The following is a 27758-nucleotide window of genomic DNA, read 5'->3' as shown; positions in this document are numbered from 1 at the left end:
TACCCAGGAGGGCAAGGGAAGGTTTTAGCTAGGTCCTAAGGGTGACTAGGATATGTGGACTATCTAGAAACGTTGTCTTCAATGGCCTAGTGTGTTGGAGACACAACACGCAAAGGTGGTAACTGGATGCCTGTGCAGTGTGGCAATCTTCAGGAAGACAGGTGCTTCAAGAGAAACCTCCTCATTTGCAGGGGCAGCAAATAAGCCGAGGTTGGCCCCTCCCAGTTGTCCTAGCTAGGAGGCGAGCTCAGCAGTGTGCAGAGGCTTTCTAAGAAAATAAGTAAATGCACAGCTGAAGGCATTCCGCAAACAGAAGGTTGAAACAGCGTGGGCACTTCTTTCCTTCCTTTCCCCATCTCTGCTGCTGAAGACCAGGCCCAGTTCCTCCCACACGGAGGCAAGAGTTCTCCACCTATGTTAAGTTTCCAGTTAAATGCATTTCCTTAGCTCATCGCTTTTCAGGGCCGTTACATGCTCATGTTTAAAGTAATCTACCAATGTGAACTTTCAGCCACGTAACATAAAGTGTTTTGAAAGCATTGCTTAGCTTGTCTTCAGTACTGATTTTAACACTAGACCCCTGTCATGGTAACTTTATCTCCTAATCCTTTTCTTGGTTCTTTTCTTCTCTCTCTCTTTTTCCCTCTTTCCTAAACTTTCATGTTTGTTAATTTTTCATACTAAGAAATTTGAAATAATTAAAATTTTAAAACTCACGTGTGACTTAGAAGTCTGTATTGGTTTAAAACGAATTATACTCTGTAAGGCACTTATTATGGAAGACTGGATGGACAGTGGTTAAGAACACTGATTTCTCTTCAGAGGACCCAGGTTTGACTCCCAGCACACAGGTGGTGACTCAAAAATAGTTATCACTCCAGTTCCAGGGGGGCTGACTCCATCTTTTGGACTCTGCATGCACATGATGTACGTGTAGGCAAAACACCCACCATATAAAATGAAAATAAAGGAAAAATATCTAAAAAGAAACTGATTATGAGGGTGCTGATGATAGTATTTGCTGCTGTTGAAACTCTGTTATCTCAGTTCTTGCATGCTTTCTAATAGTAGAAGATAGTTACGTCTATAGTTGTTGACAGAGATTTCTGTCTTACCGGGTTCCGCAGTTGTTCAGACCCAAAGAAACACACAGAGATCTACATTAATTATAAACTGATTGGCCTAGTAGCTCAGGCTTCTTATTAACTCTTTCTTACATCTTACATTAACCAAGAAATCATGTCTGTGTTAACCATGTGGCTTGGTACCTTACATCAGGGAGGCATTCTCATCTTGCTTCCTCTCTGCCTGGGTGACAACTGCAGACTGAGCCTTCCTTCTTCCCATAATTTTCCTGTTCTTGGCTCCCTGCCTTGATTTACTGCCTGGTCTCCCCACCTTTAATTCCTGCCTGGTCGTCCTGCCTATATTTCCTGCCTGGTTACTGGCCAATCAGCATTTTATTAAAAGACTACTGTCCCACAGCAAATAGTCTCTTTTAAAAAATACTTTACTTTTCCCTTATTTTAATATATGTGTGAGTGTTTTACCTGCACATATGTCTGTGTACCAAGCATAGCGCTCAGAGGCCAGAAGAAGGCATCAGATCTTCAGGAACTGAAATTATAGATGGTTGTAACCACCAAGTGGGTGGAAACCAAACTCAGCTCCTTTGGAAGAGCAGTGGGTGCTCTTAACTATTGAGCCGTCTCTTCAGTTCCTAGTTTTATTCTTAAGTGTAAAGTGTGTGTGTGTGTGTGTGTGTGTGTGTGTGCAGGTACTTGTAGAGACCAGAAAAGGGAATTGTAATCCCAGAAATTGAAGTTACAGGTAGTTGTAAGGCATCTGACATGGGTGTTGGGAACCAAACTCAGGTCCGTGCAAGAGCAATATGTACTCTTAACACTGAGCAATCTCTATAGTCCCTGCGTCTAATATTCTTGATGTAAAAACAGTCTTTCTGATTGTAGAATATCTTTCTGTTTTTTCCTTTCTGTAATTTAAGAATCTAGCTTCTGAATTCATTCAAAGTCTACCAGTAGACCAGCTGAATCACTACAGATCAGTGGATGATGCATCTGAGCTTCTCCCCTAAATTTTTGGTTGCTGTATGCATCCATCAGAAATTAAGAATTTGTCTTGATGGCTCAGTGGTTAAGAGTATCTGCTGCTTTTTTTTTTAGAGGACCCAGACTCAGTTCCCAGAACCCAAATGGCAGCTCACAACTGTCTACAATTCCAGTTCCAGGTATCTGGTGCCTTTTTCTGTCCTCCTCGGATACTGGTCAAGTGTATACACTTATATACATGTAAGAAAAACACTCAAACACATAAAATAAAATAAAATAAATTATTAACAAAAAAGAACTTTTCTCACTGTCATTCAACCTATAAAATAGGTAGAGCTGGCATTAGAATCTAGAGATATCTGATTTCAAAGTAATTACATTTTATAATCTGCTGTTATAAAAATTAGAATAAAAAAACATCAAGGGGATACTGCCTGTAATGGCTATTTCTGGTTGTCAACTTGATTACAGTTGGAATTAACTAAAATCCAAAAATGGAGGTCACACCTGTGAGGGATTTTTGCTTAATTCGAAGTAGGAAGAGCCACTTTTAAAAATCTTTTTATTGTCTGTGGATTTCACATCATGCATCCCAATCCCAATCATTTACTTACCCATTCACATCCACCCTCTGGTCCGGCAACCTTCCCACCAAACAAAATCAAATTAAATTTAAAAGAGAGGAAAGAAAATAAAAGAAAAAGACCTCATCATGGAAGCCACAGTGCATTCTTTGTGTAGCTTATACAACTCAAGAAATATAAGTCAGGCTATGATCCAGTGCTTTGATATACACTTTCTTTGTAAGAATGGCTATCATCTTACAGAGAAGAAACTTATCTTCCCTGTAAGTTCTGGGAACCTCGTAAAAGAGGGGGAGGAAAGATTACAGGGGACTGAGTGGATGTAGGACACAGGGAGATCATGGTCCACTAAATCAACCAAGCAGGGTTCATGAGACGGAAGTAGCAGGTATGAGGTCTACATGGGTCTGCACCAGTTTCTCTGCGTATATGCTATGGTTTTTAGCTTGGTGTTTTTATGGGACTTCAGCAGTGAAAGCTGGTGTGTCTCTTATTCTGCTGCCTGCACTTGGGACTCCTTTCCTCTTATTAGGTTGCCTTGTCAAGCTCCAATATGAGGGCTTTTGCCTTGCCTTATTCTATCTTGTTTTGCTCTGTTGTCTGTCATGTTTTGGAGACCTGCTCTTTTCTGAACAGGAAATGGAAGGAGAGTTATAGTTTTTTTTTTGTTTACCTGACACAGAAAGCAAATTATGATAGAAAGTAAATTTGGACTCACTAAGATAGGATAAATATGGAATATTTCCCTGAATTTGTCAAATACAAATGGACAAGACATCTTTGATGTATTTATTGCCTGTATATATTGTGCATAGTTATTGTACTTATTGTATATAGCTTTTCTTATATTAGCTATAGCCTTCTTTTTTACTTTAGACAAAAAGGGGAAATGTAGTGGCATTTCAATTGTATTTTAATAAATAAAACTTGCCTGAGGATCAGGAAAGTAAAACAGCCCCACTGGTCAGTCTTACAGCCAGGCAGTGGTAACATAACACCTTTAATCCCAGTAGCCATACTAGCTGCCCTGGAAAACGGGCAGTGCATGCCTTTAATCCCAAATCTAGAGAGGAGACAATTCTCAGACACAGTCTCATTCTGAGATTCCTGGGGGCAGGATCGCCATTTTGGACTGAGGTCGAGGTAAGAGCTAGTGGCTGGCTATTTTGCTTTTTTGATCTTCAGGTTGAACCCCAGTTTCTGTCTCTGAGTTTTTATTAATCATACTACATTCCCAGTTGGTGGTGCTGTTTATATTGGTCATGGAGCGTTTAGGAAGTATTCTCTTGCTGGACGAAGCATACTCCTGGATAGAGAGTGTATTTTTTAGTGTCTCTAGCCTTGCTTCTACTTCCTGACATGTGAATAAAAATGTGGAGAGCCCTGCTCTGCCGCTATGCCATGTGTCTTAGGTATTTTTCTATTGGTGTGAAGACAATACAAACCAAAGCATTTATTGAAGAAAGAGTTTGTCCAGGTCTCACAGTTTCAGAGGGTGAGTCCATGACCATTATGGCAAGGGTCTTGGCATCAGGCAGACATGACTTTGGAGCAGTAGTTGAGAGCTTATATCCACATCCAAGCAGGAGGCAGGGAGAACTAACTAGGAATGGTGTGGGCTATTTAAACCCAAGTCCACGTCAGTGACACTCCTCCAAAACAGTTCCACCAATTAGGGACCAAACATTTAGACATACGAGGCCATGAGGGCATTGTTGTAGGAGGCTGCTCATTTGCTCCCAGCTGCTTAGACTTGAAATAATCACTCAGAAACTATATTATTTGCAATATTGTTTGACCAATAGCTTAAATGTCTTTTTAGCTAGCTCATGTCTTAAATTAACCCATTTCTATTAATCTGTGTATCACCATGTGGCTGTGGCTTACCAGCAAGCTTTCATCTGACATCTGCAGGGCTACATGATGTCTCACTACTCCGCCTTCTTTCTCCCAGCATTCAGTTTAGTTTTGCCTGCCTAGCTCTACCCTACCCTATCACAGGCCAAGACTGCTTCTTTATTCATTAACCAATAAAAGCAACACATATACAGAAGAATCTCCCACACCAGGGCATTCTCATTCAAACCACCATATCATACATTCCTCTCCTTTATAGACTCTACTTCTTTGGAACCATAAGTCAAAATAAACTTTTTTCCTTAAATTAATTTTGGTCATATTTTATCCTAACAATAGAAAAGTATCTAATACCACAAGCTCCTTGTATTGTATAAAGCATGGTGAAAAATGGCTTCCAGTCTTTCTCTGCCAACTGGCTCTTTTCATATATCAAATTTAATCTTTCAGTCCCTAGTCCCTGTTTCTCCTCCACAACATCACTTAGTATATGAGCAATAGAAACAAAAACATCTTGGAAGCTCTCTTCAGATAAGGAAATCTTCAGACTGGCATTCTTGTTAAAAAAGGCTTAGGAAAGGAAAGTGTGCAGTAATTGTGGCTAAAGACTGGTGGCCTTGAAATGTATAGAATGCAAATTTGTTTTTCAGAATTGAACATTTTAGGAATTTAATAAAATATAAAACAGCAATAATAAAACTAAAAATGAATAACTTTCATTTGTGAAGGGAAAAGAACCCAGTAAGTATAACATAGTGTAATACTGAGGAGCCATCTTTAGAGGGAGCACTGGGGAGCAAACAGTCTTAATCACAAGCTCGAAGGGGACTCATGACTGTTCAGTGCACACTCCTCAGGCTATTCTCAGATTGAAGGCGTGAATAAGGAACAGGCTGATGTGTGGGATTGATTTTTTAAAAATGTGAAAATGCTTGAGGTTGACATTTGTTAAAACCCATTCCACTAAATGGTATAATTTTTAATAACTACATAAGAAACCAAAATGTCAAAAGACGGATCAGTCCTCTCTCTAGGATCTTTAGGAGCCTGCTCTCCTCACCCCTACTGTGGCTCTTTCGCTTGGAAATTATTGGCAACAAAAGGACAAGTCTCATTTTTTGCAGCCGTAAGGGGATAAGAGAGATGGTATTTGAATTGTAAAAGCCCTTCATAAAAATGCTTACTTTCAAATGAAGATGGTGCTTTAGTCTGAAGACCAATTCTTTTGCACTTTTACTATCTAATATACTGGAGAGTTTCAGTTGATAATCTTCATAAGTCTAATTATTAAGTATGAAACGAACCCCCTGTTCTCCATTAGGATGCTTAACTTCAATTTTCATAGCATAATGCAGTAGAAAGGGCAAGGGTTCCGTTTTTAAAACTCAAGCAGGAAACGTCATCTGTCTTCTAGGCAAGAGTGACTTTAACAATAGATTAAGTTTCACAGATATTTAAGAAAATGGGTTTCAGGAGGCAGTAAAGGGCCTAAGGCTTTCTGCAAAGACTTTCCAAGACTTAAACATTTCCACCCTGACTCTACTTGATTTTCCTGACTTCTTCCCTGCCCGTGAGGGGACACTGTGCTGTGTGGGCAGCAGGAGTGATAAAACTCTGGGGAGGGGGTTCTTCCAAGAGTTGATCCTACTTCAGAGTCACTTAGTTCTCACCACTACAACGGTGCAATTAAAACATGCATTAAATAAAACAAAAAAGTCTTTGTGATGTAAAAACAGCAGAGATCTATGTAGGGCAGTAGTTCTCAAACTTAAGTATTTATTAGGACTGCTTTTAGGAAGTTTTAATACATCAGAAACTCCAGCCCCAGAATTACTTCTAATTCTGTTGGAATGAACTAGACAACTTGCATTTTCCAAAAAGTCCTTTGAGAAGCACTTGAGAATTCTGGCAAGTGGGCGCAGACTCACCTATATACCTCAAATGAGTTTCAAATAAGTTAAGACATGCACTTGATTTGCCTCTACCCATTGGTGTATGTGGTGAGCCTTGGAGAGGCCAGAGCCATAGACCTGTTGCCTATAGCGGGGAACAGCCTAGCCTGCTCATTCTAGTGTGACATAGAACCATTATGATTCTCTGTAGCAACAAGTTTTATCCTCTCTGCTGCCCCATGGCACAGTGCCTCTCACAGGCAGGGGAGTTTCATCTCTGCTGCATCACAGCACAGTGTCTCCTCACAGTCAGGGGAATATCATCTCTGCTGCCCCACAGCACAGGGTTTTCTTACAGGCAGGGGAGTAACATTTCTGCTGCCCCATGGCACAGTGCCCCTCACAAGCAGGGGAGTTGCTGTTTGCAGGGAAGAGATTAGGAAAATCACATGCAGAGCCAGAGTGGAAAATGGTTAATTCTTGGAAAACCTTTGCAAAGAGTCTTTGGCCCTTTTCTACCTCCCAAATCCCATATCTCTCTCTCTCTCTCTCTCTCTCTCTCTCTCTCTCTCTCTCTCTCTCTCTCCCACACACACACACACACACACACGCCACACATACACATGTATTCAGTTGTATAGAGCCTTAAGATTTTAGCAATTTAATTATTTCATGGGAATACTCAGTAGGTATACCTTATCTTGGTAATAGATTATTTAAAATATTGCAAATTTTCCTTGAATCATTACCAAAAACAGTTCCTTTCATGAGATGAGAGAATGATAATATAATCATATACTGGATAGATGCTGGGGAAACCACCAATATGACAGTGAATGATCCTACAAGATTATTTTATTCAAAATACTTTCTTTTGATTTTTTATCATGTGCACATGAATGTAGTACCTATGGAGGCCCACACTAAGCATCGGGGACAGCTATGAGCCCACTGATGTGGGAGCTGAGAACTGAACTCAGGTTCCCTGGAAGGGCAGCAAGCACTTTTCATTGCTGTGCATTCTTATCACAATCTTGATTCCATAAAAGTCATAGTTTGTGTTGCCTAGATGTTGCTCATCACAGTTTAAGGCATTATCCACACACATTTTGTCAGTCATGCTGATATAAACAGTTCACCGCACGGACAATCATATAAAAGTGTACCACATAAGGTTACATAAAGTACACAGACTGGAGAGATGGTTCAGTGGCTAAGAATGCTTATTGCTCCCACAGAGGACTGATTCGTAGCACCTATGTCTAGACGCTTGCAACCATCTGCAATTCCCACCCCATCTAGGATGCCCCAGATGCCTGTACTCATGTCTAAATTATTCCCTTCCATATACATATAATTAAGAAAAAGATTATGTATGGTACACACTACTTGATAATAAGAAATGATAATGCTACTGGCTTACATATTTACTATTTTTTAATTGCTATTTTATGGTCTACTCTTTGTATATACACAAAAAGTTTACTTTAGAAGCTGGGTATAGGGAGCTGGAGAGGTGGCTCAGAAGTTAAGAGCACTAGTTGCTCTTCCAGAGGTCCTGAGTTCAATTCCCAATAACCACATACTGGCTCACAATCATCTTTAATGATATCTTGTCCCTCTTCTGGCATACAGGCATACATGTAGGTAGCATACTGTATATATAAAAGATAAATAAATCTGAAGGAAGAAGAAAAAGAAGAAGAAGAAGAGGAGGAGGAGGAGAAGGAGAAGATGATGAATAAGAATAAGAAGAAGAGAAAGAGGAAGAGGAGGAGGAGGAGGAAGAGGAAAAGAAAAAGGAGGAGGAAGATGAAGAAGAAGAAGGAAGAAGAAGAAGAAGAAGAAGAAGAAGAAGAAGAAGAAGAAGAAGAAGAAGAAGAAGAAGAAGAAGAAGAAGAAGCAGTAGTACAGCTGGGTATCTGGGTATAGTGGTACATTTTTGTCATCCCAGCACTTGGGAGGTTGATGTAGAAAGACAGCTGTAAGTATGAGTACAGCCTGCACTATACAGTAAAGCCAAGGCTAGTCTAGGCTACATGAATAGCGTAATTCCCCCCCCCCCCAAAAAAAAAAACCCAAAAAAATAAAGATCAAGAAGAAAAAAGAGAAAGTTTGCTGTAAAACAGTATGCTGGATTCTGCCAGCAGCAACCTTCACATGTGAGTTTGTGATACTTACAAAGAAACTGGCCACTGATAAACTTTCTAGAATGTATCCTTGTTCTTAAATGGCTGACTTATAGCTGATGACCATCTCTTTGTGGAAGGCACATGTTAGATGTTTAGTCTGTTATTGTGTTTATTTCTTGCCACAACCTAATGCAGTAGGGTTTTTTCTACTTATTTCACCCAACTGGGGCTTAGAGTCCACAAGTCGTTGCTCAAACTCATGCTACACAGTTGGTAAGTGGAACCAGAGTCAAACTGAGTCATCTTTGACTTAAAGTTCCAAATTGAATCACATATTAGAGGTGAAGTAGATTGAGGGACCCCCTTTGCTTGTATCATGGGACACTGAACTAACTGCCTTCAGAAAAAAAGTTGGGTCAAATTGACCTTGTCACTAAATCCTTAATGAAGAAGCAACTAAAAAAAATTTTTTTTTGTTGGCTTACCCATTTCAGAAACTTTAACTTTGCAGGTGATTATTTAGCTAGAATATTTGAATGTGTTTACCAAGCCTCTTCTCAAATCTGTATATGATTTCCTTTGTTCCTTTGTCACAACTGATGCTAACAGTATTTTATAATATTTTGCTCTATCATGTAACCATAATACAATGATAAACTGGTTAATTAAATGATAATTAGAGGGCTTTGTCTATAGACAGTTTCAATGTGGTGATTAGGTTTATTTTTAAGTTTATAGGACTAATAAATGACTAGGAAATTAATGAAACATATCTTGAAGTGTGTCAATGAGGGCATTGGCAAAGAGGATTAACTGAGGAAAAAGATCTTTCTTTCTTTTTTTGTTTTTTGAGAGAGGGTTTCTCTTTAGCTTTGGAACTGTCCTGGTACTAGCTCTTGCAGACAAAGATCTTTCTTAAATATCGGCAGCATATCTTGTGGGCTCAGATCTGGATTAAATGAAATGGGAAAAAGAAAACTCCAGCTGAGCACCAGCAGCAATGCTCTCTGTTTCTTGATGCACTGCGATGTGAGCAAACAGCTTCACACTCCCATTACCTCCTCTTCTGCTGTGCTTGACTATACTTTCTTAAGTTATAAGACCAAATAAATTGCCCTCCCTTAAGTTACATTCTGTCTGATATTTGGTTATAGCAATGACAAAAGTCAAATGTTTCAATTTTGACAAACAAGGCCACCTTAAAAGGAATTGTAAACAGATCATTCCTAGAAACAATGTTTTTCTAAGCATAATCCAAACAGAATGTCTCTCCCTTCTGGATTATACAGAAGTGTGGTAAAGGCAGACACGGGACTAATGATGTAGATCAGCAAAAGACAATCAAGGTAACCTTGACTGTCATCAAGAAACTCCTTGCAGGGCCTTTCGCAGGCCCTTGTGCCATATTTGATTCAGTTATTTCCTGTCATTGTGGAGGAAGCTCCTTCCCAGAGCAATGAAGGAACCTAATGCCTATAGTAAGAAACCATACTGCTCTGAATGTTAGAACAGCTATAGAAGAGAGAACAAAAAAAATCAGGAAAAACCATGAAGTGAGTATTCTGGCAAGCTTCTATAAATGAACAAAGACCAAAATTAAAAATACAAATAAATGATGTTGTCATTGAAGGTCTAGTAGACGCAGGTAAGCATGTAACAATAATTTCATCAGAATTTTGACATCCATATTGACCTCTTCAGAAAGTAAATGTTAAACTTTTTAGGGATTAGACCTTTATCTCAAGTAAAACAGAGCTTGAGATGGATTGAATGTATTGGGCCAGAAGGACAGAGAAGAAAATTAAAGCCATATGTGGCTAATACAACAATGAATTTGTGAGGATGTGATTTGCTATAGCAATGGAATACTCAGATTAATATTCTTCTAGTCTTAGAAACAACCATAAAGAGATCAACAACAAATATACCAAAAGCAAGAGATTTTAACTTATAAAGAGAACTAGCTGGATGCTTCCTCACATTGTATGTGAAACACCAATATCTGGAGCCTCTACATTCTATACTGATACAAATAAGTCAAGGAAGGCAGGTTACAAATCAGAACATTTAAGTAAAGTGGATCTAAGCCCTTATGATTCTTTCCAAAAGTGAGAATTATATGTTATTCTCATTATATTAATAGATTTTATGGAAGATCTCAATGTAGTTACCGATTCACAATATGCAGAAAGGGTTGTTTTGTATACCAAAACTTCTGAATTTATACTAGATAATACAGATACAAGAAATAAACAAGAATAGGAATCATCTATCTATCTATCTATCTATCTATCTATCTATCTATCTATATCTATATCTCACATCTGATCACATATGGGTCTGCCAGATTCTAGCATAAGCTAATGAAGAAATTGATGAGTTATTATTGAAAATGTGATAGTGGCCTCAGAATTTTATTAAAAACATCATGACAATAGCAAAGGTTTGAAAAAAATGACTTTTCCATCACGTGACAACAAGACAAGGCAGTTATAAGGAAATGTCCTACTGGTTCTTTCTATAACCAGACACCACAATCTGAAGGAAGTAACTCAAAAGGTACTCAAAGGGATGGAATCTTGTAGTTGAATGTGTTCCATTTTGGAGAATTTGGAAATTAATTTGGAAATTAAAATAGGAACAGCATACCATTGATCTCTATTCAGGATTTCAATGGGCAACTGCTTTGAGTTTGGAAAAGGCTGATTTAGTAATCATACATTTGCAAGAAGTTATGACCATCATGGGTATACCTGCACAAATTAAGACAGACAATGCTCCAGCATACGTCTCTCATAAAATGAAACAGTTTTTTTGCTTTTTACAATATAAAGCATACTATAGGTGTGCCACACAATCCTACAGGGCAAGCAATTATTGAAAGATCAAACTGAACTTTAAAGGATATGTTTAAAAAGAGAATGGAGTAATAAAGACCCCCCTGAAACAGACTGTATAATGCTTTATTAATTTTGAATTTTCTAAATGCTAGTGAGGATGGAACAACAGCTGCAGAGAGACATTGGATAATAGAAAAAAACTATGGAATTAAATCAGCTGGTTTACTTTGAAGATTTGTTAACCTGAGAATGGAAACCAGGACATGTGTTACGTTGGGGAAGGGGTTTTGCTTTTGTTTCCACAGGAGAAGAAAAGCTACTGACACCACCAATATTGATAGATTCAATTTGAACAAGAGAGACCCTTAATTAGAAGTGATGATAGTTCATCAAGCAACATGGTCATTTAATCTAAACTAACATAGAAAACTAACAAATGCTTTTCATGTGATCAGATATAACCTCCAAAGAGAGAACACCCCTAAAATTAGCATTGGGGAAGGGTTTTGCCTTTGTCTTTTCAGGAGAATAAAAGTATCCAGATAAGGAAGCTGAAGCTCATTGGACAAATAAGACATCTGAAGAAAATGGATGAATCATCCGGAAAAAAATGATTCAAGAGAAAGAGTAAATTGGTCTATTGGATTACCAACAGGATAAAATTCCACAAATATTCCCAGATATTTGTTTCAGCTGTTCTCTACAGACATAATGCAAATGGTCATTTTTGTAGTCCCCATCCAATTAAAAATTAAAGATGGCTTTGGAATTGAAATGTGGCTCTCTCCTTTTTAAAACCAAGCAAGCTTGTTAAAGTAAAATTCCAAATCTCTGTCTTATGTAAGAAGAGCCACTTGATATGGGACAGAAGAAAAATTAAAATTAAGGGACTATTTTATTGCCACTGAACTCATAATTTTATTTTTATTCTTTAAGGCTTTTATTAAGATATAAATATTATCTTAAAATTTATAATATATATATTTATATTTTTGTCATGATATTAATGGTCATATTGGTAACTGTAGAAAAACGCTTCATCTACCTACCTGTACATGATTTTGGGTTTGAGGCTTTATCAGTTTCCTGCAGTAAACGATGGTTACACCTAACAGTGACCTATGAAGTCTCTAAAAGGAGGATGGGACCCCAGAATGATGATGCCACTGGGACTATGGTAACACCACTAAGCTGAAAAACACCATCTAAGGATCAGCTTTGTACTACAAACTGCTTAAGAATAATTTCAAGGTGGCTAGCTGAGATGGTCCAGCCTCAAAGGCTATTCTAGCCAGGACATGAGACAAGTCCTGCACTTTCTCATTACATGAAGACTGTCCCAGGACTTGAAAATTAACCCCAATTTTTCTCTTTAGGATCCCCTAAAGGTGCCTCTGCTCCCTGACAGCAGGAAGAATATTTAAGAATATGACACCCACATTCCCAAGAGGTGGGGGTGAGTGAGTTTTGGTCATTCATTGGGTTATGGATATTTGTCATTGTTTATAGGAATTGGTTACAAATTGTTTGTGATAATAGTCAGGAACAAAGCTAAACAAAGGATTCAAGGTTCTTGTTTTGAAAAGAAAAAAAGGGGATACAGATATGATAGGAAAGAAGGACAGATAATTGAATCTACTCAGAAAAGAAAAAAGGGAGGATATAAATATAAGGCAAAAAGCTAGATTATTGAATCTACTAGTTTTAAGTATTTTGCATTGATATGGATCTTTGTATGTTGATACAACGTTGAGATTATTTTAGCTAGATCATACTGTATATACATTTCTACTCTGTTCAAGGTATTATACCTAGATAACTCAATAATGTGATGCAAATTTCTAGTCCTTGAAAGTTATTATTACCAACTACTTAGGATAGTAAGGAAATGCAGGTTAGTAATTAGTCACCTATTACAGTCAAACTTGTACTCAGATATGTTTTCAAGGTCAATCAGATATACTTTAGATAGACATATCATCTTCAAACACTTCAGAGATCTACAGAATATGGCATTTAAAATATGATCTTTTAAAAATATATACAATACCAATTTACTCTGGAGAAGATAATGTGCTTCAAAGAAACACCACATGGAGTTTACTTTCTTTGTTCTAAAAGTAAGCCACTGGGCAAGAAAGCGTTCTTGTCTCAATTGCTGACAGTATGCTCTCTTAATTGGACAGGCAGGACACAAAAGAGTGACTATCAAATCTTGCCAAGACAAGGTAGGACAGTCCTTCAAAAATTCTGCTTCATAGAATAAACTTTTGAATATTCTAGGCTTGTAGGCTGAGGATGTGTATGTGTGTGTGTGTGTGTGTGTGTGTGTGTGTGTGACCTTTGGTGACTGTTCAGGCAGTCAGCTATTTTTGTCATTTCTTACTTTTTTTTGGAAGTCACTTGCTTGCACTTCCTGCACATTTATTTAATACCATTTTTTTCTCAGGTCTCTGAAGGAGTTGGAGACCAGATAGTTTTAGTTATAGTTTTCCTTGTTTACCGGACTCAGAAAAGGAACTCACTAAAGAGGTATAAAGTGTGTAAGGTTGTGAGACATCCAAAGATAGTTTGGATAGTAATACAAGACTTTGAACTCACCAAGATAGGATAAATAATGGAGTATTTCAAATTGTCAAATACAAATGGACTAGACATTGTTGATATATTTATTGCCTGTATATTTTTATATAGTTATTATACTTATTGTAGATAATTTTTCTTATATTAATGATAGTCTTTTTATTTTAGATGAAAAAGGAGAAATGCAGTGATATTTTGTTTGTAGCCACTGGTTAGCCACAGAGGCTAGGGAGTGGTGGCATACACCTTTAATCCCAGGACTTGGGAGACAGAAGCAGATGGATCTCTGTGAGTTCAGGGCCACCCTGGGCTATTCCAGATTGAATCTGGAAAAGAGAAACAGAGCCCATACAAAGGTGATGTCAGCACTTGGGATCACATACCTTCAATCTCGGCACTAGGAAGGTGGAGACAAGAATGATATGGCTGGGTGAAGAGGGGAATATAAATAAGGTGGGAGGAGACAGGAACTCAGATGCAGTTTGAAGATGCAGTCTGAGCCACTGGTCTGAGGATTCATAGAGACAGGATTGCCCCTTCAGTGTGAGGATTTGTAAGAGGTAAAAGGTTTCTATAGTGGCTGGATGTACTGCTTCTCGGATCTCTGTTTTTACTCCCTAATATCTGACTCTGTGTTTTTAATTATTAAGACCAATTAGAATTTGTGTTATACCTATTAATGAATTATATACAGAAAAGGAAATTATTTGAGTGAATTCTAGCTTGTATANAATGTACTACAACTAAAGACATGCAGTGCCCTTAAATATTGCCATTCAATAGAGTAGAAAACCAACATCTACAACAATTAGGAGATTGGCTATCCGTGCTACTAATGGAAACTGAATAGAAAAGCAGCCAGTCCTAACAATTTTTTGGTTTGGAGCAATTAGCATGTTTCTTTTTATAAAAGGTAGGCTTGTTAATATAGACAGCTGCAGATTTAGTGTGTTTTCACTTAGGACTTTTGACTTCATGATCATATGAAAGAGATGCTGGAGACTATTCTTCAAATGCTTCCATTTTGATCTTTTCCCTGGGCCAACAATACTCACAAGACAAAATACACCATGTGTAGGTAGAGACAAGACATTGTTCTATGTTAAAGGGGCAATCCAGTTGGGGTGGGTCAATCACCTGGACAAGGGACCAACATCAGGAAGGGGTTCATTTAAGCTACACTAAAGAGATAGGGGGACTAATTATCTCATTTTTGAGATAATGAAAATTTGTTTTCCAGAATGTTTGCTCCTGGGACAGTTCCAAGTTGCCATGAGGTTCTGTGGAGTCTGCCGGGCTCTCTGAACTGAATCAGTACCATTGAAGACATTACTTCCCCTCTCCCTTTCCTGTTGCTTCTCTTTGTCTGCCATGTGGCTGACCTCCTTGCTTGCTTAACATAAGCACATGTTTTGTCCCCCTCCCCCCCTTCTGTTCTGTATTCTCCTCTGGTACTGCTGTGATTAACAACAACTTGCTTGCTCTGGGTTTTTTTCTTTAAAAACTCTATTAAAAATTTCTTCAAGCATATGTTTTAGTCCATTGTTAAATTATTTTATTAATGAGAAAAGAACCCCTGGAAGGTACCCTGATTTCCTGGTATCATATAGCAACTCTGACAAAACACCCCCAAATTTCCAGTAACAGCATTGTAGTTCACTTACAATGGATGACTGCTGATCTCTTGATTTGATCATGCTTTTTATACAGATCTTTATATGTTGGATCTAGTAAGGAATAGAAAACACACAGTGACAAGCAAATATTGAGAAAGTTAGGCAGAAAATACGTCTTTATTACAGGTTATTGCAACAGTATACAGAGGCCAGAACTAAAACACCAATTTAGCTGAGCTGAGGTAGAAGAGGAAGAACTTTTAGATGGGGGAATTGTGGGGGCAGGTGAGTTGATGAGAAGAGGATACCTGGGTTTGCTGTTGGCCTTCTCTAAACAAAAAAATAAATGTTCTCATAGCTTAAACTTTCTTGCATATTCAAGACGGGAGGATGTTTCACAATTCGATGAAAGTGATACTAATGAAGTTGAGTTCCTATCCTCCCACAGAGAAGGGACATAGCGATCTGTCTTCTTTGATGATCCAATTTTAGGCGTATGGCTTCTAGGTAATTTGAAAAGACAGTCTTAGGTTGTAAAAGGGGTGGAAGACTTTTAAAAATATTGATCACACTAGCAGGGTATGGTGGTATATGCCTATAACCCCACAAGCACGAGGCTGAGGGAGGAGTAGAGTGATGTCAAGGGAAGCCTGCTTTAAGCAACACAATATGGTCTCAGAAAACCCCCAAGACAACTTTTTTCATTGTTGTAAAGGATATTTGTTATAAAGGATATTTCTGTGTTGTGGAATTGTGGCATGGTGCTCATTTTTCTTTAAGTGTGTGTGTGTGTGTGTGTGTGTGTGTGTGTGTGTGTGCGCGCGCGCGCGCGCGCGCATGCTCTATTATCCTCATACTCCAAGAGACTTTTAAAACATTTATGTCTGCATCACAAAGAGGCAGAGAAGAGATTTACAAGCTTTTTTTTTTTTTTTTTTTTTTTTTTTTTTTTTTTTTTTTTTTTTTTTTTTGTAAAGAAAAAAGTCAGAGCTCCAGGGTCAGAGGAATTCTCTGTGGAGGTCAGTAGAGTTGAGGCCCATAGAAAGGCCAGGTTGGTCAGCACAGTCTCCACTTTTTATTAGATAAGAAAAGAAACTTTTATAATTCTTTTCCTGAGCAATATGAAAGTTAGTTCAATTGTAAGAGAGATCCGGCAAGTTTTATTTGATTTTTTTTCCTCTGATTATGAAGACAGAATTGTCAGGTGAGATGGCTGCCTAGAAACAAACTCGGTTTTCTATTTAATCAAAGCAAAATGGAATGTATTAAAATAAATATGAAAGAAGGTACAAGGAAACAGCTCTTTCACAATTTACAATACTCTCCTGGGTGATGCTAGCAATTATTCAATTGTGCAGGTCAACACAGAGGGAAGGAATTCACTCTGGTAAGAATTTCTGCCTTCTAGACAGATTCAAGAAAAGGAAAAGAATCCTTCAAGCACCAAGGCCAACACTATTCAGTTGCTTCAAATTTTTGTCGCTGTGAACAAGATGACAGTCTGCGGCAGGACAATCCTCCTTGCTCCTCCCCCTTTTTAAATTACATCATGAAAACGTATAATAGTCAATGTGGGGTGTCAGCTTGAGTGGGTTGAGAGAGGCCTAGAAAAGTGTGACACCGGCTCGTGGATGTGTCTCTGAGCATCAGGCTTGAGGCCCAGCTAGCTGAGGCAGAAGATCCTCCAGAGAGGTGGAGGCTCCAGTCCACAGAGTGCGAAGAGTGAAGTCATGTGGCTGCACTCTGCTCTTTCAGAGTGGACAGGCTTCTGCCCCTGCTGCTGCTGCCGCCCTGGGAGACAAGGCTTTGTATTTCCAGCCTTTGAACGTGGGCTCACAAGAGCCATACGGTCTGTGGGTTCTGTGTTTCCAGAGAACCCTGACTGAGACAGTTACATCAGCATTGTTCATTATGGCCTCAAACAGTTAAAAAATTAAAAAATACAATTAAAAATATTTGTTTTCCAATTTTGTTCATTTTATATTCTATATGCATGCGTATTTTGCCTAAATTATGTCTGTGTGCCATGTTCATGTGTGGTGCCCATGGAGTCCAGAAGAGGGGGTTGGATCCCTTGGGGCTGAGTTATGATGGTTATGAGCTACCATGTGAGTGTTGGGAATAAACATGGGTCCTCTGCAAGAACAAGTGCTCTTAACCACAGACACAACTCTCCAGCCCCTCTTGATAAATTCTTATCAAGTGAATTAATTTTTATTACTTAAAGTATGTAACAGAAAGTTATTTGTATATAGGCATTTTAGAAGACCAAGATTAGCTGAACACATCAGTCAGCTTTGTTTGTAAGGTCATGGGACTGCAAACCCCAGAATGTCTTTTCCTTCTGCTGTGCCTTTACATGCTTGCGGCAGCTCTCTTTCTCTGGTATCTTGTATGGTGTGAGTGGATGTGGAGAGCGCTCCACTGCCTGTAATATAGTGTGTTTACCTCTTGGAAACATCTCATTCTTCTGGGCATTTTTATCTGTGGATTGTCAGGACGATGACCCTCCCTAAGCTGTACTGCCTAATAATGAGAGCTTTGATGAATAAGATAAAATAAGTAAAAATAATCACAAGGATATGTTTTATAGCGAAGGCCTATGAGTTCCATGTTGGGAGATGCTCTTGTTAATGATTAAAAGGAAAGCACCTGAGTCCAGAAGCCAGGCTGGCTCTAATTCTCTTAATGCTGAAAAGAGTCAGTCATGTACCATTGGTTAAAACAAAGCTTCAAAATAACTTCAGGGTAGACCAGATGCCTTGATGATAGTTTTAAGATAAATGACCCCAGAAAACAAGCTCAAGTTCACAAGGACACATAGTTGAGCTGTCTTTTTATTAGGCTAGGGTCGGGAAATACAAAACGGCTTGATTGTTGCTAGCTCTCCTTGTTAGGTCTGGTTGATGATCAAAGGTGATGATTTATTTCTTATACCCATTTCTGCTGTCAATATCCTGATGTAAAAAACTATTGATGAGTGAGTATGTACCCTAAAGATTTAAAGTAGAGCTGATTGATTCTTTTTCATGTATAAAAGCTTAGGCTTTGATTCCTTTAAGATTCCTTGTAAGATTACCTTTCAAGATAAGGAATAAAGTAATTGGCCGTTTCTTTGTAAAATGCAGCCTGCCAGTAAAAGACCAAGCTGAAAAGAATACCTTGCTTGCCCACATGGTTAATCTCTAACAAGTTGCTTGGGTATGAATGTATGTGGGTGTTTGGGATAATTTGTTTTCCACCTGTAGTATGTAAAATGTTTAATTATGTAAGGGATGTAGAAAACATGCTGTTTGTTTTACATGCATTGTAATCATTCACCTGAAAAACAATGTAACCACATGGTAATTCCTATATTGCCTGAAAACTTTGTTGGGTTATATAAGTTGTAGATAAAAAGTATCCATTAAAAAAGAATAGAGAAAGAACAGAGAAAAAATACGAGAGAACAGAAGAATAAAGAAGGAAGCCATCAAGAGAGTGTGTGAGTGTTTATTTTCCTATAATCCCCTCAGACAGAATAATCTATCTTATGGTGATGCTGATGGGCTCCTTTCAAAGCCCTGTGCTGCTGGAGGTTGGTCACCACACAGCAGTACTAGATAAAGGCGACTACAAAGTTGATCTGAATACAAGGAAGAATGGAGTCGCTCTCCACTCTAGTTAGGGTAAGCACAGGTAGTTTAGGAGGTCCTTCTGTTTATGTGTTGCTTTCATTGGTTGAATAAAGAAACTGTCTTGGCCTTTTGATAGGGTAGAATTTAGGTAGGTGGAGTAGACAGAACTAAATGCTGGGAAGAAGGGCAGAGTGGCAGACACCATGGAGCTCCTGCCTGGAATGGATGCTGGTTAGAATTTTGCTGGTAAACCACAGTTATGTGGTTATTATTGGAAATGGGTTAAATTAAGATGTAAGAATTAGCCAATAAGAAGTTAGAGCTAATGGGCTAGGCAGTGTTTAAATGAATACAGTTTCTGTGTGATTATTTCGGGTGTAAGCCAGCCGGGCAGGACAGAACAAAGGGCCCACTCTCCCTGTAACACACAGGTAATGTCCTCCACCAGGTAAATCCGATTTGGTGTTGTGTAAAGTCATAAAATCAGCACAGGCCCTTTCCTTAGAAAAAAAATCTCCCTCGTGATATTGGACCAAGAGACATGGTTTCTTTCCTCACTTCTTGGGACTTTAGAAACCATGACAAACTTGTAGACCCTCAGTTAGGAGAAAGCTCAACTGTCCATGAATGCATGGGGTTGTCCAGCTTTCAAGTATGTAAACATGTGTTTGTGTGTATGTGTGTGTGAGACAGAGAGAGAGAGACACACACACAGAGAGAGAGAGAGACAGAGAGAGAGAGAGAGACAGAGAGAGAGAGAGGGAGAGAGAGAGGAGAGAGAGAGAGAGAGGCATAGAGAGTCTCAGCAGGGCTTACAAAAGGCTTTTCTGGACAGGAAGAACTACACAGATAATGCATAGAATTATGAAGTCAAGACCTTCAGACAGCAAGTATATTCTTCCACAGTACTCAAGGATTCTAAACTAAGGCCCTCTCTAGGAGGGGTGGAAGAGCTAGCAAGGCTGGAGAGTGTTAATTAGCTTAGTTCCTGTGCTAATGTCTGGGGGTCCTGATTAGGTCAATTTCCCCTGACAATTAAGGAATTCAAAAACAGGAGCCGTCTCGAGCACAGCAGGTAGGGCAGGGAACATCTCAAACGCAGTAGGCAGCTGCAACAGGTGCCAACATTTATTAAAAATCAAGACCCACAGGAAGGCATGCAGAGAGAGCAGCCTCTGCAGAGCAGAGCGTGCTCAAGTCCATTTTCCGCAGGTGAGCTGTGGGTTTTATGTGTCAGACAAAGAGAAGCTGGTAGGTTTATGCCTTTGGGTAAACATGTCCAGGTCTGGCTTTGAGATTACATGACCAGCCTGACCTAGTTACCTGGAAAAGGGACAGGGGAGGGCCACCTGCTGGTGGGAGAAAATTGCCAAGCCTTTGCCTCAGATCAAGAGGGTGAAGAAGCAAATGGATTCTGCCTAGGTTCGAAGGTGTTTGGCTGTCCCCTGTGCATTCAGACACTGGTTGTGCTTATATTCTTAGACCACAGGTTCTGTGAGTTCTCCCCTACCTCCTTAAACATTGAATGTTACAACAGAAATGTTAGAGCCCATACCAATTTTCCCCAGCATATAGATGACTTGATCTCTTTTCCACCTCTCTCTATATTCTCAGTTTATTTCTTAATTGTATTTTTTATTTTTACAGATTTACAAAAGAATTCATTTTGAAGTTGGTTGTTTTGGATTTATCTTTTCCAGGGGAATGACCTGTCATCTGACAGACACACTCTTGTAATTTTTATACTATATGTCTTAACAATTGTAATATTTCACCACGATATTTGGTGCATTCACATGAGTTCTTTATATCAGTGTTTTTTTTTTTTTTTGTGCATGTGCTCATGGTTTATTTAGGCTTGTCTGATTGGAGCTTGCATGAGTGGACATACAACATCAGGACTTTTTTGTAATAAAAGACAAATCAAAATAAATATGTATTAAAAACTATGCCAAACACTAAGAAATAATTGACATTTACAATTTTTTTTTTTCGAGACAGGGTTTCTCTGTGGCTTTGGAGCCTGTCCTGGAACTAGCTCTTGTAGAACCAGGCTGGTCTCGAACTCACAGAGATCCGCCTGCCTCTGCCTCCCGAGTGCTGGGATTAAAGGTGTGCGCCACCATGGCCCGGCCGACATTTACAAATTTTAAGAAAATAATTCAGGATTAATCATTTTCATTTTCCCCACGAATAGGACAAGTTCTTGTTCTTTTTGCGGGGTTGGAGAGAAAACACAAGACACACGGCGGTCCCACGTGGGCAAACTTTAATGGGGATGGGGGTGAAGAGACAAAAGGGGCAAGTTATGGCGTTCCCCGTTTTTAAGGGGGATCCAGGTGCGTCTGGGAAAAAATGTCTTGCGCATGCGTGGCTTTCCGTAGTCCAGTGGGATGCTGTATTCTCTACCGCTTCTGGGAATTGTAGTCCAATGATCCTTCTGCACCTGTGCGGCCTTTCCATCTCCAAAAGGAACAACACACGTAGCTCTCATGAAGCAGAGGAATAGAGTTAAACAGAAATAAAGTCAATCCCATGGCACAGTCACCATGTTATTTCAGTGAGGAAAACCTTTACCAAGATTAAGACACATAAAAGTATCTGAGGAGAACAAGCGGCAAAGTAGAGAAAAACTTCAGATGGTAAGTCCGTACCCCTTGCGGAAATTAATAAACACCCACAAACTTGTATTTTCAGGTTTTCAATATTTCCATATTAGTCTAACCTCCAGCCCCAAATCCAAACAAACACCATAAAAATTAAGTTGGCAATAGGCCTAACCAACTCTACTCCCTGTTTAGCCTTTGGAGCCTTTCGAGTCAATGACAGGAATGACGGTGGTGTGGATGGAACCAGAGGGAGAGGAGAGCCCCGCTCTTCTCTCTGGGCAGCACGCGCATCTCCACACTGCTCTGTGGAGGACTCCAGGGCTTGTGTGCAGGCCCATTACAGTGAAGGTTGCAGCCGCCAGTGTCTCATAGACCAGGAACAGCCGTGAGCGCTGTCTGGAGCAGCTTGGCGTCAAGGCCTTTGGAGAGTCCCATTATTCCAAAGCGCTTGACTCGCTGGCGAAGAAGATAGAGAACATTCCCAAGACTCCCCAGGGTTCTGGATTCTGGGTTTAGTCTATGATGAACCTCTGAACCGACTGTACCGTCTGCATGGAATAAGCGACTGTGGTGCGACCGCTTTGGCTATTGCACCAATGATGAACACATCCGGAGAAGAGAGCTTCTTCCTCTTCTTTAAAAGCTGCCGTTTTAAGCCTTCATAGAACATGACTGGATGGCAGGGTTGAAGACCAACACCAAGGAGAGGAAGGTGCCATTGCACAGAGCCAAGATTCCTTCATCTCGAATAATCTGATGGAACGCATCGAGAATGCCTTCGTAGTTAGCTGGTGTAATGTCTTCATTCCGAAATTTTGCCCCTTGCAGCTTCAGCCTGGTGTTTACCACCCAGAGTGGAGTCCTCAGCAGCGCGTTCGCCACTCCTGCAACAAATCCAACTACCGGACCTTTTTCTGCAGAAGAGCGTTGACCGTTGACCCGTACTGCTTTGAGGCTATTGAAAGTGTAGAGACAGACAAAATTGGAGCAGCAGAGACTGGAAACCACTCTCGGTATGGTGCCAGGAGGCCACCTTCTTTAATAATTTCCAGGAGCACTGCATGTGTAGTTTTTGGCTTTCTTTTCTCATCAACCTGAAGTCGAAATCTAGCAGTATCCAAGGGAAAGACCACGGCCACAGCAGTCACACTTCCCACGGCTCCACACGGTGTGTGCCAGGCTTTCCTAGGACAACACAGACACCGTAATGCCACACTTTCCCCCTCAGATGCTGCAACGCGGGCTCCTCTATATCAGTGTTTTAAATTTAGCTAAAAAGAGACTCTCTGGATCTTGTTTTCTTTGTTACCGTTCCCGGGTTTCCAACAGAAGAGGAAAATCCCAACACTATGTGACTGGATTCAAACTGGATGATCACAGGCATCACTTAAAAGCCCTCTCAAAGGAAATACAAATATTCAATTTTAATATTTAAATTTTGGAAATCTTATGCAAACTCAATGATAACCTATTGAGTTAAAATGGCACAAAACATTGAATTTAGCATTTGTACTAATGTCAAGGGGATCAGAAAGTTTTCACACAAAATGTACAGTAGCTATGAAATAACAAAGTTAAAATCCATAATAAATGTTAGTTGATGTTGTATAGGGGTTCCCAGACTTGACTGCATATCACAATAAACACAAAATATTTTTTTAAACATAAATATAGGCTGTTCCTTTTTCAAATCTCTGATTTTATAGATGGGCTTAGGTTAGGTTCTTTACTTTAAAAATTTGTTAATTCTATTGTCTCCTCGGGATGTTGAAAATGTTGTATTCTATTAACAGATGTGAGAAGTGATTTCCTGTTATTATTATCATTATTGTTAATTTTCCAGAGCTAAGGACTGAACCAGGGCCGTGTGCTTGCTAGGTGAGTGCCCCACCACTGAGCTAAATTCCTAATCCTAACCTCTAATTATTTTCTAGAGTGTTCTTTCTTCTCTGTGGCTTTCCAGAGGGTGTTGCACGGACGATTCCTGGGGCACAATGACTGTTTGAATTTGATGGAGAATCAACGTATGGGAGTGTATTGGAACATCTGGGCTGTGGATGCCAAGCCAGGTGGTGTTTCATGACTACTCCTGATCACAGCCATCCCATCTGCCGTGAAAGACAAACCCAGTGCATAGGTGGGAACAGGCAGATGTAGGCTGTTTGGGAAAATATTTAACCACTCGAAATTTATTTTTTTTAAACAAAGCAATAAAATGTAGTTTTTTTTTTTTGTTTTTAAAAACTATGTGAGTGAGTGATTCTCCTTGGCAGCAGTATTTTATAATTAGGTGTAGTTTTCATTCAAAAAGCTTTTTGGTGTGTGCAATCTTCCATTAAGATAGAACAGGTAAAGTGTTCTAACGTGAATGTTTTCTTTTTGTCTCTATATGCCAATGAAAAGCATTCACTTTATTGTAAAATGCACCTAAAAGATAATTAGGCCACTTTCTACTTTGGATAAATGAAACTTGTTTCTGATGATAAGTGTTTGTATTTGATGATGAAAAAAATATGATGCATTGTAAGTGGGAAGACATGGTCCTGTATGAAGTTAAAGATTTTAATTGTGTGTGCTATAAAGTGGTTTATTTATTGAAATGTTGCTGATGCAATGAGCTTATTGTAAGTTTACTCTAATGCTTTGAAAAAGGAATTAGCTTCTTATAGACTTCTTATAGGTCATTTTAGGAAATCTAATTACTTCTTATATACTAACTACTTCCCTTTATTTGTTCGAGCAGTAAGAAAGTGTATCTTAAAATGTCTGTATAACAGCAGAATAATAAGATAAATATAATCTTGGATCAAATCTTTGTTGGGACAGAGAGTTAATTCAATAATTTCCAGTTATTTTTTTTTCAGGCACAATTTAAAGTCTCAGAGGACAAACTGTCACTCAGTAATTTTTCCCCAGAAAGCAAATTAAATTACAACTCTGTTCTTTTCTGGTTAAAATAATAATTAAAATTATAAAATGCTGACTATATAGGTGATTTCCTGTAGCAATTGCCCATGTACTTTATGTATGTATGTATGTATGTATTTTTACAGTAATAACCTCTCACATGTTGCAATTGCCTTTCTTTGAGAGAGGTTAAAAACCATGTTGCCACTTTTGCAATGTGAGATATTAATATGCCAAGGGTCTGGGTAAATTTGTAGCCAGTGGATTCTGGCAATAACACATTCCAAAGCCTGGAGGAAGGGCTGTGCATGTGTGGTCTGCTCCCCTTGCTCGCAGATTCGGATATGTATGTCACCTACACCTATCCAAGTCTCACAGCCTGTGAGGTGGGCGTTTCCTTTGTCACCATCACAGGCTCCACTCCCCGGCCTTCTCCTTATCCCCCGCCACCAAGCCTATCAGATTTGCTCCTTCTACAGCACTTGAGTACTGGAGTTCTGTGTTCTACATAAATCTTAAGACTCAACTCTCACGTGTCATTTTTTTTTGTGTTTATGTTTGCGTTATATATAAATTTTATCGTTCACTCCTTCATTTCGTATCACTTATTGGTAAAAAGGCACATTAATTTCATTATTATTGGTGTGTGTGTGCGTGCACACGTGCATGGGTGTGTGCATGAGAGTGTGTGTGTGTGTATGTGTTTGTGTTTAGGTCAGAGCACAACTTTTGGGAGTTGCTTTGTTCTTTCTATCATAGGTTTCAGGACTTGAACTTGCGTCTTCAGGTTTGAATGACAAATGTCTCCATCTACTGAGCCAGCTCCACTGTCCTCTTCAGCCCTCTTCCTCTAGTCAAAGGTATCCCATAGGAATCCCCAAACAAGCCAGGCTCTCCACAAACTGACAGCAACGCCCCCATTACTGAAAACAATACCTATCAAACTCATTGAACTTGGAGAAATTGAGCTATGCCCATATAGAGCCTTCATCCATATGTATGAGAGTCTTCTCTACAGGAAGGTACTCTGCACACTACTAAAGGAGAAACATAAACTGTAGGAAGTTAAGGCCTACCAGGCCAAAAGGAGCCAACCTGAAGTCTGCCTGGAGCAGTCAAAGATTCTGTCTGTGCCTAGTCAATAAGGAGCGACCATGCAGTGTTTCCTGAGTGCCTAGCAACAGGCGCTGTCAGGGGTCCTGATCGAGCCTAGCCAATGAGAGCCTAGCATAAAATGTCAACTGTCAAGGGCTCTGAATAGCTGGGTGCTGGGAGGGTATATAAGTTTTCCTGGCTGTTAAGTGCATGAGTCAGATGCAAACCTTCTGCTTGACTCCCGGCGTCTGTCTGTTAACACTACGCCTTTTCACCCCCTCCCCTGAGGAAGACGTTAGGACCCAGCAATAATAAACGCTGTTCTTGTTTTTCAAAGAGCAATCAAGAACTTTAGTTTAGATGTTGCCTTTTACTTTCTGTTTTTTTTAATAAAAAAAACAATTTTGTGGAGTACAGGTTTTTGAACTATGACCAGATGATTCTCTAGATTTTTCTCAGTTTCTATTGTTATGCCCCCCTTTCATTTCTGATTTTGTTAATTTGGATATCCTTTCTCTGCCTTTTGGTTAATTTGAATAAGGGTTTGTCTGTCTTGTTGATTTTTCTCGAAGAATCATATTTTTTTTTGTTTTTTGATCCATTCTATTGTTCCTTTTGTTTCTATTTTTTTTATTTCAGCCCTTAATTTGATTATTTTCATTGTTTTTTACTTGTTTTTTTCTGTGTACTGTTGGTCATTTTTTTTTTTTTTTGGTTTTTCTAGACAGGGTTTCTCTGTGGTTTTGGAGCCTGTCCTGGCACTAGCTCTTGTAGACCAGGCTGGTCCTGAACTCACAGAGATCCGCCTGCCTCTGCCTCCCAAGTGCTGGGACCAAAGGCGTGCGCCACCACCACCTAGCACTGTTGGTCATTTTTATCTTCATTTATATCACTTGTTTCATTTTTCTTAGGAAGAGATGTTCAATTTTTATTATGTTAAAAATAATATTTTATTTTAAAGATATTTCTTGAAAGGAACTCTGAAATTCAAGTTTCATCCAACAGCTTTAACTTCACTTTGTTTCATCCTTGGATTTTGTTTTTCATCGTTTGCAACTTTTACTTCTTTTCGAAAACAAGATTTTATTTAATTTCTCCCGATTCCCCTAGACAATCATTCTTGGAGGATGCTTCTTCATTTTTAACTTGTTTCATCTTACGCTTTTCTTTGGTGCTTTTTCTTAGCCCCCCCTTCTGAGTTTCCTCTTTTATTATTTCTTATAGTGATAGGTGCCTTTTACTATGTGCTTACACACTTCGCTGGATATTTCCACAAGTTAGCAGCTGTCGTTTGCATTTAACTGGAGATGAAGTTGAGGCTCAGAGTAGAGAATATTGGCTTAACAGTCTCTATGTGGCTTGAAAGACATGGCTTTCCCCATAGTCTCTGGGATGATGAGAACTTACTTGATATAGAAAGGTTCATTTTCTGTTATGCTTTCGGAGGCTTCATGGTTGGTTGGCTTCATGGCTTTTGAGTTTGTGGTGAAAACTCAACCACAAACTCTGTAAGAAAACAGTGGTTGGAAGCAAAGTTGTTCATTTTATGGACCGAAAGTGGAACAGAGCATCAGAGAGAGATGAAGAAGCTGAGATTTCAGTACCACCACTGAGCACGGCCTAGTCCCACTCGGTCGTTCCTCTCAGATGTTTCACTATGTCAGCCCCCAGCAGGCGACAGATGGAGAACTCAGCTTCTTTCCATTCTTCCCCAACTATGGGCAGGTTGAATGCTGCGTAAACTCCTAGAAACTGGGTGATTAGCAGTTATCAGTCTATCTCCCAGTGTCCATGTGTTGTATTTCTTTGTTGGACTAAATGATACATGGCCTGTTTGTCTAAACTTCCATTTTTTTTTCTCTAAGTAGTGTTATGGAGTAGTAGAGCTAATTTCTGTTCTCACTCAGTTATCATGGTGATAATGTTAATTCTTTTCCTGTGGTTGTAATCAAGAGGA

General features: G+C 39.2%; 1 pseudogene; it reads right to left on the bottom strand.

Moving 5' to 3' along the window:
* Positions 1-21987: 21987 nt before the first annotated feature.
* LOC126500107 (peroxisomal membrane protein PMP34-like) lies at positions 21988-27270 on the bottom strand (annotated as a pseudogene).
* Between the last annotated feature and the right edge of the window lie 488 nt (positions 27271-27758).

The sequence above is a fragment of the Alexandromys fortis genome, unplaced genomic scaffold (assembly GCF_014885135.2).
Source record: "Alexandromys fortis isolate MF-2015 unplaced genomic scaffold, M_Fortis_MF-2015_v1.1 scaffold_38, whole genome shotgun sequence".
NCBI classification, from domain to species: domain Eukaryota; kingdom Metazoa; phylum Chordata; class Mammalia; order Rodentia; family Cricetidae; genus Alexandromys; species Alexandromys fortis.
This window is presented reverse-complemented; position numbering and strand designations above follow the sequence as displayed.